The following is a 13197-nucleotide window of genomic DNA, read 5'->3' as shown; positions in this document are numbered from 1 at the left end:
CCGGCAATGGCATTGGTAAAATGCAGAGAGTTAATGTTTCCCGTTCAAAAATTCCTTTCAACATCCGGGACTCGAGTAAACAAAGCTTTTCCTCGATTCGATTCCATGGAATGTCATTTGCTAAAGCTTGAATTGTGACGACAAGTTTTACAAGCGCGCGTGCTAATTAGCTCAATGCCCACAGAAAACCAAAGTAAAACAAGTCATATAACGACAAAATGTAGAGTCAAATAGAAGTCTACAACACGAGATATTCCCAAGCGGTCTCCCGTCGAAGTACTACTCTCGCCCTACAGGATTTGACTACGGGGATCGGACGAGACCCGGTTTTTTGCCTGTGGTATGGTCGTAGACGGAAGAAAGCCCGTTCTTGTTGTGTGTTTTGAGCGGGCAAGTTGAACTGAGCAAATAACTGTTTCCTCTGTGATGGTTCTTTAACCCTTCACCGGCAATGGCATTGGTAAAATGCAGAGAGTTAATGTTTCCCGTTCAAAAATTCCTTTCAACATCCGGGACTCGAGTAAACAAAGCTTTTCCTCGATTCGATTCCATGGAATGTCATTTGCTAAAGCTTGAATTGTGACGACAAGTTTTACAAGCGCGCGTGCTAATTAGCTCAATGCCCACAGAAAACCAAAGTAAAACAAGTCATATAACGACAAAATGTAGAGTCAAATAGAAGTCTACAACACGAGATATTCCCAAGCGGTCTCCCGTCGAAGTACTACTCTCGCCCTACAGGATTTGACTACGGGGATCGGACGAGACCCGGTTTTTTGCCTGTGGTATGGTCGTAGACGGAAGAAAGCCCGTTCTTGTTGTGTGTTTTGAGCGGGCAAGTTGAACTGAGCAAATAACTGTTTCCTCTGTGATGGTTCTTTAACCCTTCACCGGCAATGGCATTGGTAAAATGCAGAGAGTTAATGTTTCCCGTTCAAAAATTCCTTTCAACATCCGGGACTCGAGTAAACAAAGCTTTTCCTCGATTCGATTCCATGGAATGTCATTTGCTAAAGCTTGAATTGTGACGACAAGTTTTACAAGCGCGCGTGCTAATTAGCTCAATGCCCACAGAAAACCAAAGTAAAACAAGTCATATAACGACAAAATGTAGAGTCAAATAGAAGTCTACAACACGAGATATTCCCAAGCGGTCTCCCGTCGAAGTACTACTCTCGCCCTACAGGATTTGACTACGGGGATCGGACGAGACCCGGTTTTTTGCCTGTGGTATGGTCGTAGACGGAAGAAAGCCCGTTCTTGTTGTGTGTTTTGAGCGGGCAAGTTGAACTGAGCAAATAACTGTTTCCTCTGTGATGGTTCTTTAACCCTTCACCGGCAATGGCATTGGTAAAATGCAGAGAGTTAATGTTTCCCGTTCAAAAATTCCTTTCAACATCCGGGACTCGAGTAAACAAAGCTTTTCCTCGATTCGATTCCATGGAATGTCATTTGCTAAAGCTTGAATTGTGACGACAAGTTTTACAAGCGCGCGTGCTAATTAGCTCAATGCCCACAGAAAACCAAAGTAAAACAAGTCATATAACGACAAAATGTAGAGTCAAATAGAAGTCTACAACACGAGATATTCCCAAGCGGTCTCCCGTCGAAGTACTACTCTCGCCCTACAGGATTTGACTACGGGGATCGGACGAGACCCGGTTTTTTGCCTGTGGTATGGTCGTAGACGGAAGAAAGCCCGTTCTTGTTGTGTGTTTTGAGCGGGCAAGTTGAACTGAGCAAATAACTGTTTCCTCTGTGATGGTTCTTTAACCCTTCACCGGCAATGGCATTGGTAAAATGCAGAGAGTTAATGTTTCCCGTTCAAAAATTCCTTTCAACATCCGGGACTCGAGTAAACAAAGCTTTTCCTCGATTCGATTCCATGGAATGTCATTTGCTAAAGCTTGAATTGTGACGACAAGTTTTACAAGCGCGCGTGCTAATTAGCTCAATGCCCACAGAAAACCAAAGTAAAACAAGTCATATAACGACAAAATGTAGAGTCAAATAGAAGTCTACAACACGAGATATTCCCAAGCGGTCTCCCGTCGAAGTACTACTCTCGCCCTACAGGATTTGACTACGGGGATCGGACGAGACCCGGTTTTTTGCCTGTGGTATGGTCGTAGACGGAAGAAAGCCCGTTCTTGTTGTGTGTTTTGAGCGGGCAAGTTGAACTGAGCAAATAACTGTTTCCTCTGTGATGGTTCTTTAACCCTTCACCGGCAATGGCATTGGTAAAATGCAGAGAGTTAATGTTTCCCGTTCAAAAATTCCTTTCAACATCCGGGACTCGAGTAAACAAAGCTTTTCCTCGATTCGATTCCATGGAATGTCATTTGCTAAAGCTTGAATTGTGACGACAAGTTTTACAAGCGCGCGTGCTAATTAGCTCAATGCCCACAGAAAACCAAAGTAAAACAAGTCATATAACGACAAAATGTAGAGTCAAATAGAAGTCTACAACACGAGATATTCCCAAGCGGTCTCCCGTCGAAGTACTACTCTCGCCCTACAGGATTTGACTACGGGGATCGGACGAGACCCGGTTTTTTGCCTGTGGTATGGTCGTAGACGGAAGAAAGCCCGTTCTTGTTGTGTGTTTTGAGCGGGCAAGTTGAACTGAGCAAATAACTGTTTCCTCTGTGATGGTTCTTTAACCCTTCACCGGCAATGGCATTGGTAAAATGCAGAGAGTTAATGTTTCCCGTTCAAAAATTCCTTTCAACATCCGGGACTCGAGTAAACAAAGCTTTTCCTCGATTCGATTCCATGGAATGTCATTTGCTAAAGCTTGAATTGTGACGACAAGTTTTACAAGCGCGCGTGCTAATTAGCTCAATGCCCACAGAAAACCAAAGTAAAACAAGTCATATAACGACAAAATGTAGAGTCAAATAGAAGTCTACAACACGAGATATTCCCAAGCGGTCTCCCGTCGAAGTACTACTCTCGCCCTACAGGATTTGACTACGGGGATCGGACGAGACCCGGTTTTTTGCCTGTGGTATGGTCGTAGACGGAAGAAAGCCCGTTCTTGTTGTGTGTTTTGAGCGGGCAAGTTGAACTGAGCAAATAACTGTTTCCTCTGTGATGGTTCTTTAACCCTTCACCGGCAATGGCATTGGTAAAATGCAGAGAGTTAATGTTTCCCGTTCAAAAATTCCTTTCAACATCCGGGACTCGAGTAAACAAAGCTTTTCCTCGATTCGATTCCATGGAATGTCATTTGCTAAAGCTTGAATTGTGACGACAAGTTTTACAAGCGCGCGTGCTAATTAGCTCAATGCCCACAGAAAACCAAAGTAAAACAAGTCATATAACGACAAAATGTAGAGTCAAATAGAAGTCTACAACACGAGATATTCCCAAGCGGTCTCCCGTCGAAGTACTACTCTCGCCCTACAGGATTTGACTACGGGGATCGGACGAGACCCGGTTTTTTGCCTGTGGTATGGTCGTAGACGGAAGAAAGCCCGTTCTTGTTGTGTGTTTTGAGCGGGCAAGTTGAACTGAGCAAATAACTGTTTCCTCTGTGATGGTTCTTTAACCCTTCACCGGCAATGGCATTGGTAAAATGCAGAGAGTTAATGTTTCCCGTTCAAAAATTCCTTTCAACATCCGGGACTCGAGTAAACAAAGCTTTTCCTCGATTCGATTCCATGGAATGTCATTTGCTAAAGCTTGAATTGTGACGACAAGTTTTACAAGCGCGCGTGCTAATTAGCTCAATGCCCACAGAAAACCAAAGTAAAACAAGTCATATAACGACAAAATGTAGAGTCAAATAGAAGTCTACAACACGAGATATTCCCAAGCGGTCTCCCGTCGAAGTACTACTCTCGCCCTACAGGATTTGACTACGGGGATCGGACGAGACCCGGTTTTTTGCCTGTGGTATGGTCGTAGACGGAAGAAAGCCCGTTCTTGTTGTGTGTTTTGAGCGGGCAAGTTGAACTGAGCAAATAACTGTTTCCTCTGTGATGGTTCTTTAACCCTTCACCGGCAATGGCATTGGTAAAATGCAGAGAGTTAATGTTTCCCGTTCAAAAATTCCTTTCAACATCCGGGACTCGAGTAAACAAAGCTTTTCCTCGATTCGATTCCATGGAATGTCATTTGCTAAAGCTTGAATTGTGACGACAAGTTTTACAAGCGCGCGTGCTAATTAGCTCAATGCCCACAGAAAACCAAAGTAAAACAAGTCATATAACGACAAAATGTAGAGTCAAATAGAAGTCTACAACACGAGATATTCCCAAGCGGTCTCCCGTCGAAGTACTACTCTCGCCCTACAGGATTTGACTACGGGGATCGGACGAGACCCGGTTTTTTGCCTGTGGTATGGTCGTAGACGGAAGAAAGCCCGTTCTTGTTGTGTGTTTTGAGCGGGCAAGTTGAACTGAGCAAATAACTGTTTCCTCTGTGATGGTTCTTTAACCCTTCACCGGCAATGGCATTGGTAAAATGCAGAGAGTTAATGTTTCCCGTTCAAAAATTCCTTTCAACATCCGGGACTCGAGTAAACAAAGCTTTTCCTCGATTCGATTCCATGGAATGTCATTTGCTAAAGCTTGAATTGTGACGACAAGTTTTACAAGCGCGCGTGCTAATTAGCTCAATGCCCACAGAAAACCAAAGTAAAACAAGTCATATAACGACAAAATGTAGAGTCAAATAGAAGTCTACAACACGAGATATTCCCAAGCGGTCTCCCGTCGAAGTACTACTCTCGCCCTACAGGATTTGACTACGGGGATCGGACGAGACCCGGTTTTTTGCCTGTGGTATGGTCGTAGACGGAAGAAAGCCCGTTCTTGTTGTGTGTTTTGAGCGGGCAAGTTGAACTGAGCAAATAACTGTTTCCTCTGTGATGGTTCTTTAACCCTTCACCGGCAATGGCATTGGTAAAATGCAGAGAGTTAATGTTTCCCGTTCAAAAATTCCTTTCAACATCCGGGACTCGAGTAAACAAAGCTTTTCCTCGATTCGATTCCATGGAATGTCATTTGCTAAAGCTTGAATTGTGACGACAAGTTTTACAAGCGCGCGTGCTAATTAGCTCAATGCCCACAGAAAACCAAAGTAAAACAAGTCATATAACGACAAAATGTAGAGTCAAATAGAAGTCTACAACACGAGATATTCCCAAGCGGTCTCCCGTCGAAGTACTACTCTCGCCCTACAGGATTTGACTACGGGGATCGGACGAGACCCGGTTTTTTGCCTGTGGTATGGTCGTAGACGGAAGAAAGCCCGTTCTTGTTGTGTGTTTTGAGCGGGCAAGTTGAACTGAGCAAATAACTGTTTCCTCTGTGATGGTTCTTTAACCCTTCACCGGCAATGGCATTGGTAAAATGCAGAGAGTTAATGTTTCCCGTTCAAAAATTCCTTTCAACATCCGGGACTCGAGTAAACAAAGCTTTTCCTCGATTCGATTCCATGGAATGTCATTTGCTAAAGCTTGAATTGTGACGACAAGTTTTACAAGCGCGCGTGCTAATTAGCTCAATGCCCACAGAAAACCAAAGTAAAACAAGTCATATAACGACAAAATGTAGAGTCAAATAGAAGTCTACAACACGAGATATTCCCAAGCGGTCTCCCGTCGAAGTACTACTCTCGCCCTACAGGATTTGACTACGGGGATCGGACGAGACCCGGTTTTTTGCCTGTGGTATGGTCGTAGACGGAAGAAAGCCCGTTCTTGTTGTGTGTTTTGAGCGGGCAAGTTGAACTGAGCAAATAACTGTTTCCTCTGTGATGGTTCTTTAACCCTTCACCGGCAATGGCATTGGTAAAATGCAGAGAGTTAATGTTTCCCGTTCAAAAATTCCTTTCAACATCCGGGACTCGAGTAAACAAAGCTTTTCCTCGATTCGATTCCATGGAATGTCATTTGCTAAAGCTTGAATTGTGACGACAAGTTTTACAAGCGCGCGTGCTAATTAGCTCAATGCCCACAGAAAACCAAAGTAAAACAAGTCATATAACGACAAAATGTAGAGTCAAATAGAAGTCTACAACACGAGATATTCCCAAGCGGTCTCCCGTCGAAGTACTACTCTCGCCCTACAGGATTTGACTACGGGGATCGGACGAGACCCGGTTTTTTGCCTGTGGTATGGTCGTAGACGGAAGAAAGCCCGTTCTTGTTGTGTGTTTTGAGCGGGCAAGTTGAACTGAGCAAATAACTGTTTCCTCTGTGATGGTTCTTTAACCCTTCACCGGCAATGGCATTGGTAAAATGCAGAGAGTTAATGTTTCCCGTTCAAAAATTCCTTTCAACATCCGGGACTCGAGTAAACAAAGCTTTTCCTCGATTCGATTCCATGGAATGTCATTTGCTAAAGCTTGAATTGTGACGACAAGTTTTACAAGCGCGCGTGCTAATTAGCTCAATGCCCACAGAAAACCAAAGTAAAACAAGTCATATAACGACAAAATGTAGAGTCAAATAGAAGTCTACAACACGAGATATTCCCAAGCGGTCTCCCGTCGAAGTACTACTCTCGCCCTACAGGATTTGACTACGGGGATCGGACGAGACCCGGTTTTTTGCCTGTGGTATGGTCGTAGACGGAAGAAAGCCCGTTCTTGTTGTGTGTTTTGAGCGGGCAAGTTGAACTGAGCAAATAACTGTTTCCTCTGTGATGGTTCTTTAACCCTTCACCGGCAATGGCATTGGTAAAATGCAGAGAGTTAATGTTTCCCGTTCAAAAATTCCTTTCAACATCCGGGACTCGAGTAAACAAAGCTTTTCCTCGATTCGATTCCATGGAATGTCATTTGCTAAAGCTTGAATTGTGACGACAAGTTTTACAAGCGCGCGTGCTAATTAGCTCAATGCCCACAGAAAACCAAAGTAAAACAAGTCATATAACGACAAAATGTAGAGTCAAATAGAAGTCTACAACACGAGATATTCCCAAGCGGTCTCCCGTCGAAGTACTACTCTCGCCCTACAGGATTTGACTACGGGGATCGGACGAGACCCGGTTTTTTGCCTGTGGTATGGTCGTAGACGGAAGAAAGCCCGTTCTTGTTGTGTGTTTTGAGCGGGCAAGTTGAACTGAGCAAATAACTGTTTCCTCTGTGATGGTTCTTTAACCCTTCACCGGCAATGGCATTGGTAAAATGCAGAGAGTTAATGTTTCCCGTTCAAAAATTCCTTTCAACATCCGGGACTCGAGTAAACAAAGCTTTTCCTCGATTCGATTCCATGGAATGTCATTTGCTAAAGCTTGAATTGTGACGACAAGTTTTACAAGCGCGCGTGCTAATTAGCTCAATGCCCACAGAAAACCAAAGTAAAACAAGTCATATAACGACAAAATGTAGAGTCAAATAGAAGTCTACAACACGAGATATTCCCAAGCGGTCTCCCGTCGAAGTACTACTCTCGCCCTACAGGATTTGACTACGGGGATCGGACGAGACCCGGTTTTTTGCCTGTGGTATGGTCGTAGACGGAAGAAAGCCCGTTCTTGTTGTGTTTTGAGCGGGCAAGTTGAACTGAGCAAATAACTGTTTCCTCTGTGATGGTTCTTTAACCCTTCACCGGCAATGGCATTGGTAAAATGCAGAGAGTTAATGTTTCCCGTTCAAAAATTCCTTTCAACATCCGGGACTCGAGTAAACAAAGCTTTTCCTCGATTCGATTCCATGGAATGTCATTTGCTAAAGCTTGAATTGTGACGACAAGTTTTACAAGCGCGCGTGCTAATTAGCTCAATGCCCACAGAAAACCAAAGTAAAACAAGTCATATAACGACAAAATGTAGAGTCAAATAGAAGTCTACAACACGAGATATTCCCAAGCGGTCTCCCGTCGAAGTACTACTCTCGCCCTACAGGATTTGACTACGGGGATCGGACGAGACCCGGTTTTTTGCCTGTGGTATGGTCGTAGACGGAAGAAAGCCCGTTCTTGTTGTGTGTTTTGAGCGGGCAAGTTGAACTGAGCAAATAACTGTTTCCTCTGTGATGGTTCTTTAACCCTTCACCGGCAATGGCATTGGTAAAATGCAGAGAGTTAATGTTTCCCGTTCAAAAATTCCTTTCAACATCCGGGACTCGAGTAAACAAAGCTTTTCCTCGATTCGATTCCATGGAATGTCATTTGCTAAAGCTTGAATTGTGACGACAAGTTTTACAAGCGCGCGTGCTAATTAGCTCAATGCCCACAGAAAACCAAAGTAAAACAAGTCATATAACGACAAAATGTAGAGTCAAATAGAAGTCTACAACACGAGATATTCCCAAGCGGTCTCCCGTCGAAGTACTACTCTCGCCCTACAGGATTTGACTACGGGGATCGGACGAGACCCGGTTTTTTGCCTGTGGTATGGTCGTAGACGGAAGAAAGCCCGTTCTTGTTGTGTGTTTTGAGCGGGCAAGTTGAACTGAGCAAATAACTGTTTCCTCTGTGATGGTTCTTTAACCCTTCACCGGCAATGGCATTGGTAAAATGCAGAGAGTTAATGTTTCCCGTTCAAAAATTCCTTTCAACATCCGGGACTCGAGTAAACAAAGCTTTTCCTCGATTCGATTCCATGGAATGTCATTTGCTAAAGCTTGAATTGTGACGACAAGTTTTACAAGCGCGCGTGCTAATTAGCTCAATGCCCACAGAAAACCAAAGTAAAACAAGTCATATAACGACAAAATGTAGAGTCAAATAGAAGTCTACAACACGAGATATTCCCAAGCGGTCTCCCGTCGAAGTACTACTCTCGCCCTACAGGATTTGACTACGGGGATCGGACGAGACCCGGTTTTTTGCCTGTGGTATGGTCGTAGACGGAAGAAAGCCCGTTCTTGTTGTGTGTTTTGAGCGGGCAAGTTGAACTGAGCAAATAACTGTTTCCTCTGTGATGGTTCTTTAACCCTTCACCGGCAATGGCATTGGTAAAATGCAGAGAGTTAATGTTTCCCGTTCAAAAATTCCTTTCAACATCCGGGACTCGAGTAAACAAAGCTTTTCCTCGATTCGATTCCATGGAATGTCATTTGCTAAAGCTTGAATTGTGACGACAAGTTTTACAAGCGCGCGTGCTAATTAGCTCAATGCCCACAGAAAACCAAAGTAAAACAAGTCATATAACGACAAAATGTAGAGTCAAATAGAAGTCTACAACACGAGATATTCCCAAGCGGTCTCCCGTCGAAGTACTACTCTCGCCCTACAGGATTTGACTACGGGGATCGGACGAGACCCGGTTTTTTGCCTGTGGTATGGTCGTAGACGGAAGAAAGCCCGTTCTTGTTGTGTGTTTTGAGCGGGCAAGTTGAACTGAGCAAATAACTGTTTCCTCTGTGATGGTTCTTTAACCCTTCACCGGCAATGGCATTGGTAAAATGCAGAGAGTTAATGTTTCCCGTTCAAAAATTCCTTTCAACATCCGGGACTCGAGTAAACAAAGCTTTTCCCCGATTCGATTCCATGGAATGTCATTTTCTAAAGCTTGAATTGTGACGACAAGTTTTACAAGCGCGCGTGCTAATTAGCTCAATGCCCACAGAAAACCAAAGTAAAACAAGTCATATAACGACAAAATGTAGAGTCAAATAGAAGTCTACAACACGAGATATTCCCAAGCGGTCTCCCGTCGAAGTAGTACTACTCTCGCCCTACAGGATTTGACTACGGGGATCGGACGAGACCCGGTTTTTTGCCTGTGGTATGGTCGTAGACGGAAGAAAGCCCGTTCTTGTTGTGTGTTTTGAGCGGGCAAGTTGAACTGAGCAAATAACTGTTTCCTCTGTGATGGTTCTTTAACCCTTCACCGGCAATGGCATTGGTAAAATGCAGAGAGTTAATGTTTCCCGTTCAAAAATTCCTTTCAACATCCGGGACTCGAGTAAACAAAGCTTTTCCCGATTCGATTCCATGGAATGTCATTTTCTAAAGCTTGAATTGTGACGACAAGTTTTACAAGCGCGCGTGCTAATTAGCTCAATGCCCACAGAAAACCAAAGTAAAACAAGTCATATAACGACAAAATGTAGAGTCAAATAGAAGTCTACAACACGAGATATTCCCAAGCGGTCTCCCGTCGAAGTACTACTCTCGCCCTACAGGATTTGACTACGGGGATCGGACGAGACCCGGTTTTTTGCCTGTGGTATGGTCGTAGACGGAAGAAAGCCCGTTCTTGTTGTGTGTTTTGAGCGGGCAAGTTGAACTGAGCAAATAACTGTTTCCTCTGTGATGGTTCTTTAACCCTTCACCGGCAATGGCATTGGTAAAATGCAGAGAGTTAATGTTTCCCGTTCAAAAATTCCTTTCAACATCCGGGACTCGAGTAAACAAAGCTTTTCCCCGATTCGATTCCATGGAATGTCATTTTCTAAAGCTTGAATTGTGACGACAAGTTTTACAAGCGCGCGTGCTAATTAGCTCAATGCCCACAGAAAACCAAAGTAAAACAAGTCATATAACGACAAAATGTAGAGTCAAATAGAAGTCTACAACACGAGATATTCCCAAGCGGTCTCCCGTCGAAGTACTACTCCGCCCTACAGGATTTGACTACGGGGATCGGACGAGACCCGGTTTTTTGCCTGTGGTATGGTCGTAGACGGAAGAAAGCCCGTTCTTGTTGTGTGTTTTGAGCGGGCAAGTTGAACTGAGCAAATAACTGTTTCCTCTGTGATGGTTCTTTAACCCTTCACCGGCAATGGCATTGGTAAAATGCAGAGAGTTAATGTTTCCCGTTCAAAAATTCCTTTCAACATCCGGGGACTCGAGTAAACAAAGCTTTTCCCCGATTCGATTCCATGGAATGTCATTTTCTAAAGCTTGAATTGTGACGACAAGTTTTACAAGCGCGCGTGCTAATTAGCTCAATGCCCACAGAAAACCAAAGTAAAACAAGTCATATAACGACAAAATGTAGAGTCAAATAGAAGTCTACAACACGAGATATTCCCAAGCGGTCTCCCGTCGAAGTACTACTCTCGCCCTACAGGATTTGACTACGGGGATCGGACGAGACCCGGTTTTTTGCCTGTGGTATGGTCGTAGACGGAAGAAAGCCCGTTCTTGTTGTGTGTTTTGAGCGGGCAAGTTGAACTGAGCAAATAACTGTTTCCTCTGTGATGGTTCTTTAACCCTTCACCGGCAATGGCATTGGTAAAATGCAGAGAGTTAATGTTTCCCGTTCAAAAATTCCTTTCAACATCCGGGACTCGAGTAAACAAAGCTTTTCCCCGATTCGATTCCATGGAATGTCATTTTCTAAAGCTTGAATTGTGACGACAAGTTTTACAAGCGCGCGTGCTAATTAGCTCAATGCCCACAGAAAACCAAAGTAAAACAAGTCATATAACGACAAAATGTAGAGTCAAATAGAAGTCTACAACACGAGATATTCCCAAGCGGTCTCCCGTCGAAGTACTACTCTCGCCCTACAGGATTTGACTACGGGGATCGGACGAGACCCGGTTTTTGCCTGTGGTATGGTCGTAGACGGAAGAAAGCCCGTTCTTGTTGTGTGTTTTGAGCGGGCAAGTTGAACTGAGCAAATAACTGTTTCCTCTGTGATGGTTCTTTAACCCTTCACCGGCAATGGCATTGGTAAAATGCAGAGAGTTAATGTTTCCCGTTCAAAAATTCCTTTCAACATCCGGGGACTCGAGTAAACAAAGCTTTTCCCCGATTCGATTCCATGGAATGTCATTTTCTAAAGCTTGAATTGTGACGACAAGTTTTACAAGCGCGCGTGCTAATTAGCTCAATGCCCACAGAAAACCAAAGTAAAACAAGTCATATAACGACAAAATGTAGAGTCAAATAGAAGTCTACAACACGAGATATTCCCAAGCGGTCTCCCGTCGAAGTACTACTCTCGCCCTACAGGATTTGACTACGGGGATCGGACGAGACCCGGTTTTTTGCCTGTGGTATGGTCGTAGACGGAAGAAAGCCCGTTCTTGTTGTGTGTTTTGAGCGGGCAAGTTGAACTGAGCAAATAACTGTTTCCTCTGTGATGGTTCTTTAACCCTTCACCGGCAATGGCATTGGTAAAATGCAGAGAGTTAATGTTTCCCGTTCAAAAATTCCTTTCAACATCCGGGGACTCGAGTAAACAAAGCTTTTCCCCGATTCGATTCCATGGAATGTCATTTTCTAAAGCTTGAATTGTGACGACAAGTTTTACAAGCGCGCGTGCTAATTAGCTCAATGCCCACAGAAAACCAAAGTAAAACAAGTCATATAACGACAAAATGTAGAGTCAAATAGAAGTCTACAACACGAGATATTCCCAAGCGGTCTCCCGTCGAAGTACTACTCTCGCCCTACAGGATTTGACTACGGGGATCGGACGAGACCCGGTTTTTTGCCTGTGGTATGGTCGTAGACGGAAGAAAGCCCGTTCTTGTTGTGTGTGTTTTGAGCGGGCAAGTTGAACTGAGCAAATAACTGTTTCCTCTGTGATGGTTCTTTAACCCTTCACCGGCAATGGCATTGGTAAAATGCAGAGAGTTAATGTTTCCCGTTCAAAAATTCCTTTCAACATCCGGGGACTCGAGTAAACAAAGCTTTTCCCCGATTCGATTCCATGGAATGTCATTTTCTAAAGCTTGAATTGTGACGACAAGTTTTACAAGCGCGCGTGCTAATTAGCTCAATGCCCACAGAAAACCAAAGTAAAACAAGTCATATAACGACAAAATGTAGAGTCAAATAGAAGTCTACAACACGAGATATTCCCAAGCGGTCTCCCGTCGAAGTACTACTCTCGCCCTACAGGATTTGACTACGGGGATCGGACGAGACCCGGTTTTTTGCCTGTGGTATGGTCGTAGACGGAAGAAAGCCCGTTCTTGTTGTGTGTTTTGAGCGGGCAAGTTGAACTGAGCAAATAACTGTTTCCTCTGTGATGGTTCTTTAACCCTTCACCGGCAATGGCATTGGTAAAATGCAGAGAGTTAATGTTTCCCGTTCAAAAATTCCTTTCAACATCCGGGGACTCGAGTAAACAAAGCTTTCCCCGATTCGATTCCATGGAATGTCATTTTCTAAAGCTTGAATTGTGACGACAAGTTTTACAAGCGCGCGTGCTAATTAGCTCAATGCCCACAGAAAACCAAAGTAAAACAAGTCATATAACGACAAAATGTAGAGTCAAATAGAAGTCTACAACACGAGATATTCCCAAGCGGTCTCCCGTCGAAGTACTACTCTCG

General features: G+C 44.0%; 26 non-coding genes and 3 pseudogenes across 26 annotated transcripts; all 29 read right to left on the bottom strand.

Annotated features, from left to right (window-relative positions):
* Positions 1-235: 235 nt before the first annotated feature.
* Positions 236-354, bottom strand: LOC137990465 (5S ribosomal RNA). The gene has a single exon (XR_011121431.1). It is a non-coding gene; the product is annotated as a 5S ribosomal RNA (ribosomal RNA).
* A 326-nt stretch (positions 355-680) lies between these two features.
* On the bottom strand, positions 681-799 carry LOC137990463 (5S ribosomal RNA). Its single transcript, XR_011121429.1, has one exon. It is a non-coding gene; the product is annotated as a 5S ribosomal RNA (ribosomal RNA).
* Positions 800-1125: 326 nt separating this feature from the next.
* LOC137990462 (5S ribosomal RNA) lies at positions 1126-1244 on the bottom strand. The gene has a single exon (XR_011121428.1). It is a non-coding gene; the product is annotated as a 5S ribosomal RNA (ribosomal RNA).
* A 326-nt stretch (positions 1245-1570) lies between these two features.
* Positions 1571-1689, bottom strand: LOC137990461 (5S ribosomal RNA). The gene has a single exon (XR_011121427.1). It is a non-coding gene; the product is annotated as a 5S ribosomal RNA (ribosomal RNA).
* Positions 1690-2015: 326 nt separating this feature from the next.
* On the bottom strand, positions 2016-2134 carry LOC137990460 (5S ribosomal RNA). The gene has a single exon (XR_011121426.1). It is a non-coding gene; the product is annotated as a 5S ribosomal RNA (ribosomal RNA).
* Positions 2135-2460: 326 nt separating this feature from the next.
* On the bottom strand, positions 2461-2579 carry LOC137990459 (5S ribosomal RNA). The gene has a single exon (XR_011121425.1). It is a non-coding gene; the product is annotated as a 5S ribosomal RNA (ribosomal RNA).
* Positions 2580-2905: 326 nt separating this feature from the next.
* On the bottom strand, positions 2906-3024 carry LOC137990458 (5S ribosomal RNA). The gene has a single exon (XR_011121424.1). It is a non-coding gene; the product is annotated as a 5S ribosomal RNA (ribosomal RNA).
* A 326-nt stretch (positions 3025-3350) lies between these two features.
* Positions 3351-3469, bottom strand: LOC137990457 (5S ribosomal RNA). The gene has a single exon (XR_011121423.1). It is a non-coding gene; the product is annotated as a 5S ribosomal RNA (ribosomal RNA).
* Positions 3470-3795: 326 nt separating this feature from the next.
* On the bottom strand, positions 3796-3914 carry LOC137990456 (5S ribosomal RNA). The gene has a single exon (XR_011121422.1). It is a non-coding gene; the product is annotated as a 5S ribosomal RNA (ribosomal RNA).
* A 326-nt stretch (positions 3915-4240) lies between these two features.
* LOC137990454 (5S ribosomal RNA) lies at positions 4241-4359 on the bottom strand. Its single transcript, XR_011121421.1, has one exon. It is a non-coding gene; the product is annotated as a 5S ribosomal RNA (ribosomal RNA).
* A 326-nt stretch (positions 4360-4685) lies between these two features.
* On the bottom strand, positions 4686-4804 carry LOC137990453 (5S ribosomal RNA). Its single transcript, XR_011121420.1, has one exon. It is a non-coding gene; the product is annotated as a 5S ribosomal RNA (ribosomal RNA).
* Positions 4805-5130: 326 nt separating this feature from the next.
* On the bottom strand, positions 5131-5249 carry LOC137990451 (5S ribosomal RNA). The gene has a single exon (XR_011121418.1). It is a non-coding gene; the product is annotated as a 5S ribosomal RNA (ribosomal RNA).
* A 326-nt stretch (positions 5250-5575) lies between these two features.
* On the bottom strand, positions 5576-5694 carry LOC137990450 (5S ribosomal RNA). The gene has a single exon (XR_011121417.1). It is a non-coding gene; the product is annotated as a 5S ribosomal RNA (ribosomal RNA).
* A 326-nt stretch (positions 5695-6020) lies between these two features.
* On the bottom strand, positions 6021-6139 carry LOC137990449 (5S ribosomal RNA). Its single transcript, XR_011121416.1, has one exon. It is a non-coding gene; the product is annotated as a 5S ribosomal RNA (ribosomal RNA).
* Positions 6140-6465: 326 nt separating this feature from the next.
* LOC137990448 (5S ribosomal RNA) lies at positions 6466-6584 on the bottom strand. Its single transcript, XR_011121415.1, has one exon. It is a non-coding gene; the product is annotated as a 5S ribosomal RNA (ribosomal RNA).
* A 326-nt stretch (positions 6585-6910) lies between these two features.
* Positions 6911-7029, bottom strand: LOC137990447 (5S ribosomal RNA). Its single transcript, XR_011121414.1, has one exon. It is a non-coding gene; the product is annotated as a 5S ribosomal RNA (ribosomal RNA).
* A 326-nt stretch (positions 7030-7355) lies between these two features.
* LOC137990446 (5S ribosomal RNA) lies at positions 7356-7474 on the bottom strand. Its single transcript, XR_011121413.1, has one exon. It is a non-coding gene; the product is annotated as a 5S ribosomal RNA (ribosomal RNA).
* Positions 7475-7798: 324 nt separating this feature from the next.
* On the bottom strand, positions 7799-7917 carry LOC137990445 (5S ribosomal RNA). Its single transcript, XR_011121412.1, has one exon. It is a non-coding gene; the product is annotated as a 5S ribosomal RNA (ribosomal RNA).
* A 326-nt stretch (positions 7918-8243) lies between these two features.
* LOC137990433 (5S ribosomal RNA) lies at positions 8244-8362 on the bottom strand. The gene has a single exon (XR_011121406.1). It is a non-coding gene; the product is annotated as a 5S ribosomal RNA (ribosomal RNA).
* A 326-nt stretch (positions 8363-8688) lies between these two features.
* On the bottom strand, positions 8689-8807 carry LOC137990421 (5S ribosomal RNA). Its single transcript, XR_011121395.1, has one exon. It is a non-coding gene; the product is annotated as a 5S ribosomal RNA (ribosomal RNA).
* Positions 8808-9133: 326 nt separating this feature from the next.
* Positions 9134-9252, bottom strand: LOC137990410 (5S ribosomal RNA). The gene has a single exon (XR_011121384.1). It is a non-coding gene; the product is annotated as a 5S ribosomal RNA (ribosomal RNA).
* A 326-nt stretch (positions 9253-9578) lies between these two features.
* LOC137990443 (5S ribosomal RNA) lies at positions 9579-9700 on the bottom strand (annotated as a pseudogene).
* A 325-nt stretch (positions 9701-10025) lies between these two features.
* LOC137990488 (5S ribosomal RNA) lies at positions 10026-10144 on the bottom strand. The gene has a single exon (XR_011121452.1). It is a non-coding gene; the product is annotated as a 5S ribosomal RNA (ribosomal RNA).
* Positions 10145-10470: 326 nt separating this feature from the next.
* On the bottom strand, positions 10471-10588 carry LOC137990442 (5S ribosomal RNA; annotated as a pseudogene).
* A 327-nt stretch (positions 10589-10915) lies between these two features.
* Positions 10916-11034, bottom strand: LOC137990476 (5S ribosomal RNA). The gene has a single exon (XR_011121441.1). It is a non-coding gene; the product is annotated as a 5S ribosomal RNA (ribosomal RNA).
* A 326-nt stretch (positions 11035-11360) lies between these two features.
* Positions 11361-11478, bottom strand: LOC137990441 (5S ribosomal RNA; annotated as a pseudogene).
* A 327-nt stretch (positions 11479-11805) lies between these two features.
* On the bottom strand, positions 11806-11924 carry LOC137990464 (5S ribosomal RNA). The gene has a single exon (XR_011121430.1). It is a non-coding gene; the product is annotated as a 5S ribosomal RNA (ribosomal RNA).
* Positions 11925-12251: 327 nt separating this feature from the next.
* On the bottom strand, positions 12252-12370 carry LOC137990452 (5S ribosomal RNA). Its single transcript, XR_011121419.1, has one exon. It is a non-coding gene; the product is annotated as a 5S ribosomal RNA (ribosomal RNA).
* Positions 12371-12699: 329 nt separating this feature from the next.
* Positions 12700-12818, bottom strand: LOC137990403 (5S ribosomal RNA). The gene has a single exon (XR_011121378.1). It is a non-coding gene; the product is annotated as a 5S ribosomal RNA (ribosomal RNA).
* Positions 12819-13197: the final 379 nt, after the last annotated feature.

The sequence above is a fragment of the Montipora foliosa genome, unplaced genomic scaffold, assembly GCF_036669935.1.
Source record: "Montipora foliosa isolate CH-2021 unplaced genomic scaffold, ASM3666993v2 scaffold_9, whole genome shotgun sequence".
Taxonomy (NCBI): Eukaryota; Metazoa; Cnidaria; class Anthozoa; order Scleractinia; family Acroporidae; genus Montipora; species Montipora foliosa.
This window is presented reverse-complemented; position numbering and strand designations above follow the sequence as displayed.